This window comes from Homarus americanus, unplaced genomic scaffold (assembly GCF_018991925.1).
Source record: "Homarus americanus isolate GMGI-L3 unplaced genomic scaffold, GMGI_Hamer_2.0 scaffold35520, whole genome shotgun sequence".
Classification (NCBI taxonomy): domain Eukaryota; kingdom Metazoa; phylum Arthropoda; class Malacostraca; order Decapoda; family Nephropidae; genus Homarus; species Homarus americanus.
In genome coordinates this window covers 1-4,851 of record NW_024729604.1, presented here as the reverse complement: position 1 = coordinate 4,851, position 4,851 = coordinate 1, and the positions used below count along the sequence as shown (strand labels likewise).

Below are 4,851 nucleotides of genomic sequence, written 5' to 3'. Positions count from 1 at the left end.
GCCTATTGCCTACTACATTACTTATAATGTAAGTTTCATAAAGCACCTGTCAATATCTTCTTTAATAATGGTTTATACAGAAAGTTTACTTCAAGTAAAGTATTTTATGCCATAAGTTTTGTATAATGTTCATGAGGACCTCTTCTATGAGGGTCAATAAATAATAATAGTTTACCCTCATTTGTATATGTTTTCTGTGGTTAGTTAGTCATTCAGTCACCAGGCGGCACTACGGGTCAACCTGTGGTGACTAATAGTGGAGAGTTGTTCTTCCTTATTGGATATTCCTTGACAACAACAACAACACGCTTCACCATCTTGTATACTTCCGTCAATTTTCTCGTAAAACAGTTTATTTCTCCTCCTCCTGGACATTACAGCAAGTGTTTGGTGAGTTATTAAGAGTGCAGGTGTGTTATATGACCTTGTTTACCTTAATACTGTATTATGACCTTTCCTGCTATGTGGAATGATAAAGATTCATTTTATGCCATAACGGGAAATTGATTACTAAAATAGATTTAACTAATGTGTTTTTTATCTTGTTATAAAGGAATATGACCTTTATTTGAGTGGTAGGTTGATATTTATGGAGATATGGCCACTTTAACACTAGTAACAGGGCTTTAAAGATGAGGGACAATGTGGCGTTAAAACACTACACCAAACAAACCATTGTTAACGATAAAGACATTAACAATTATAAAAGTGAAGTGACACAAAACACATTACTCATACATTATGTTTCTCGAGGTAAGAAAACTTTATATTTTAAGGTGAAATATTATCAGGTAGCTGCTAGGGTTAGGTTAGGTTTGATTACATTATATTATGGGTAAAGGTGGACGAGAAGGTTAGCATGACATGAAGGTTGAGGGAAATTATGTGATAAAACACGATGAAAAACTGATCATATGACAGTTAATGGATGTCTGTACATGTTTTGTATTTGAAGAAATTTAATATTTGCCTTAGATATTCCTCCGGCAGTCCAGTCTTGTTGACGCGTGTTGTTGTCCAATTGTAAACAGTTAAGTTCTGATTCTGTTCTCACTTAAATTGTTAACAAATGACAGTGAATCGTATCCAGGCTTTATCTACCATATATAATAGGTTTAATTGTTTTTCTTTTTGGTAGCGGACTTCACTATCTAGAGTCAGGAGTCTATGACCTGCGCTGAACCTGTACATTTTGTATTTCCCGCACAATAGGATCTTAAACCAACTCTATTTATATGTTATGAGGATCATATTGTTGGAATCCATTCACATATTATACCATTTGATTCATTACAGCACCTTACAAGTAGCATTGGATAATAAGTGAACTGTGTGTTCCTATACTTATTGTTCGACCACAAGAGGAGACAAGCAAGCCATAGTTAGGGCGTCTTGTGACAGATGCTCATTGTCTTATTACAAGATAATTATCCTTGTGGAGGATGAAGACCTACTACAAGAGTTCATCTGTGAACATGGACTAGTTGGCAGGATGTTAAGTGTTCAAAATGTGGCAGAGAACTGACACTCAACAAGAAATATTTATTTGTGTGTAACAAGAATTTACGCTATGCGGCTTCAAACACTAACTGGAATTGAACCAAAAATTATGGAAATATTCTTTTCATGAGACTGAACATGAAAATGGAAACGAGAATGCACAGAATCTAACAGAACCTGACCTAACCTTACTTAACATCCTAGCCAAGGGGCGGACCTGCTGCCATATTAAGTAGAAAGTTAGTTAAGGATGGTTAAGGTTTCTTTGGTTAGATTAGGTTCTCTTAGGGTCTGTGGTTTCTCATTTCCATTTTCGTGTTCAGTATCATGAAAATAGTGTCTCTGGAAATAATATCTCCAGGAATTTTTGGTTCAATTCCATAAGTTATTTCTGGTGCTAACCATCTCCTTCACCTTTACCATACAATATTGTGTTGGTCGTGTTAGGTAAGGTTAAGTCATGTTAGATTAGGTTAAGTCATGTTAGATTAGGTTAAGTCATGTTAGATTAGGTTAAGTCATGTTAGATTAGGTTAAGTATGGTTAAGTAAGTTAAGTTAGGATAGCATTACTGTGGTTAATCTTAAGGTGAAATAAGCTGGGACCAATCTTCAGGTGATCCCAAATATGTTTAACTATATTAACTAAACAACTGGACACTGTAAATTAATTTACAGTAAGTAAAGTAAAATGTTGTGTTGTGTTAAGTTGTCCCATTGTGTGTGATGCTACACAACACAACTCACAACAGTAGACAACACAAAGCTGATGACAGTATAACATCACACTTTTGTTTTACATTAACATCTACTGTTGAGAGTTGTTTATCCCATATATATTAATATATGTATATTATTGTTACCTCAGGCTGATATAACCTGCCCGAGACTACCCCAGGCTGATATAACCAGCCAGAGACTACCCCAGGCTGATATAACCTGCCAGAGACTACCCCAGGCTGATATAACCTGCCAGAGACTACCCCAGGCTGATATAACCTGCCAGAGACTACCCCTGGCTGATATAACCTACCATAGACTATCCCAGGCTGATATAACCTGTCAGGGACTTCCCCAGGCTGATATAACCTGCTACAGACTACCCCAGGCTGATATAACCCACTGACTAACAACTTGTGCAGAAAAAGGTGAGAATTTAGTCATGTGTGTAATTATGGTGTTGAGGGATAACATCTGTAATATTATTCAAGTAACCATTTCATAAGAAGAGCTGTAGATTACTTGACTTTGCATTTTGTGTACAATTATCAACGCTTTTTAGAATAATTCTTTAATCCCTAGAGTACTATATTTTAACCCTTTGAATATGATGACATTCCCTGTAGTATATTAATATTAGTGTGGTCATTAGACTCAATAAGTTAAGGGAAACTAACCATAATAAAGTGATATTGAGTCTCAACTATAAGATGAATCACAAGGGTGAGACAGGGAGAGTAGGTCTTCCTGTTACTGCCAGTACAGTAAAGGGTGACTCAGGTCCCTCTCCTCCCTTTGTGGCACCTGAGTGTTCTGGAAACTGATGTTGGTCCAGCTGTCCTGGTTATCTTATTCAGCCAAGCAATAGAGGATTGATGTGCTTACATGGTGGTGAAGACTCTCTAGCCTTCTTGTTCAGGGTACCTTCATACCAGCTGTCTCATTTATTGGTATCTGGTAGGTAGGTAGTGTTTGGTTACCTCAGGGAGTTGTGACACAGTTTTGTCTGCTGTTCCCTCCCTGTGTGTTAGCATTAAGAGTTACTGTGCCTCCAGCTGAGGTCACATTCTTGTACATTTAAAAGCATTCACACTTTGTTTCAGTCCAATATGTTTGTGTCAATCATTTCACGGACAACCTATAGAGTTAGCAGATAGTAACATTTAGCCAATAACATGTTGAGTGAGGGTTTTGAAGCTGTAGAGAGAGGGTGTGTGTCGTCTGGCTTAGTGGGTCGGTGGCCCCAATGTCTTACTGACTCTTACATCAGTAATATTCTTCGGTCCGCTGAAGTGAGAGAGAATGAAAGGGAACAACTTCACAATTATTTGACTGGGAAGACAGTCCCTAAAGTAAGTTTAGTCAAGATGAAACTGGTGAAATAACAAAACCAGTGAGTAAATATGAGAGACAGATGGTGATGTCCCTGCTTTACATATTTTCTCAAACTTTGACATAAACTCTTATTAACTGTAATTAAAACTTTGAACAGTATTCCCTTAATGATCACTGGGGTTAGGTAAAATGGACCCCCTTGAGAAAGCAAAATCTGTGAGTTTTTCATGCCAGTCCTAGATGTGTGCAAAATACATATATGAATAGCTATATGCACGTGTATAACCACATTATGTATGCTTAAAACATTATAATAAATATGAAATAACATAAATAAATAAACATGATATAACACTGTTTGAACATTAGGTCCACACAGTGATAGGTAGTTGTGGTAGTGAAAAACATGATAGCATAAAGCCAGTGATTTGGTTTTACCAGTACAGTAGGCTATTAAATCTGCAATTTCTTCCCAACTTTACCTTATTAATTATAGGGTGCATCTTATGACCTTGGAAATATGGTACTCTGTACTGTCCTGTAGTGTTGACTCCTCTTGATCCCTGGCACACAGCCTCAGATTTATTTTATTTATTTTTCATGGGAATCTGTGAGTTTCTGAAGGATGCAAGCTTTAGAAACACGAACTTTAAGGGAATACTGTAATTCCTTTTAGAATATTTTCATCTTACACATGTTAGTTTTTTTAATTCTAGTTTTCAATTATAAAACTACCTTTCATAAGAATATTATCTAAGGCAAAATATTTTGTTTCAGATACTGTGATGTCACATCTCAAGACCAAGTGTAACTAAGTAGAAATTCACAATGTCAAGCAGAGATAAAAAGTTCTCCTGTGAGGAATGTGGCAAACGGTTTTGCTTAAAGTCTACTCTTCAGACACATTTACTTGTACACAATGGTATGAAGGAGTTTGAATGTGAGGAATGTGGGAAAAAAATGTCATCTAAGAGTAATCTCAAGAAACACATTCTTGGACACAGTGGTATAAAGGAGTTTGAATGTGAGGAATGTGGGAAACATTTTGCACATAAGAGTTATCTCAAGACACATTTACTTGGACACAGTGGTAAGAGGGATTTTGAATGTGAGGAATGTGGGAAATATTTTACAAGGAAGAGTACTCTGAAGAGACACATTCTTGGACACAGTGGAATAAAAAAGTTTAAATGTGAGGAATGTGGGAATTATTTTGCACATAAGAGTCATCTCAAGACACACATTCTTGGACACAGTGGTATAAAAAAGTTTAAATGTGAGGAATGTGGGAAACTTT

The 4,851-nt window shown here is 36.4% G+C and overlaps 1 long non-coding RNA gene across 1 annotated transcript; it reads left to right on the top strand.

Annotated features, from left to right (window-relative positions):
• Positions 1-271: 271 nt before the first annotated feature.
• On the top strand, positions 272-4,794 carry LOC121866762. Its single transcript, XR_006089018.1, has 3 exons — positions 272-390; positions 2,428-2,647; positions 4,332-4,794. It is a non-coding gene; the product is annotated as an uncharacterized LOC121866762 (long non-coding RNA).
• Positions 4,795-4,851: the final 57 nt, after the last annotated feature.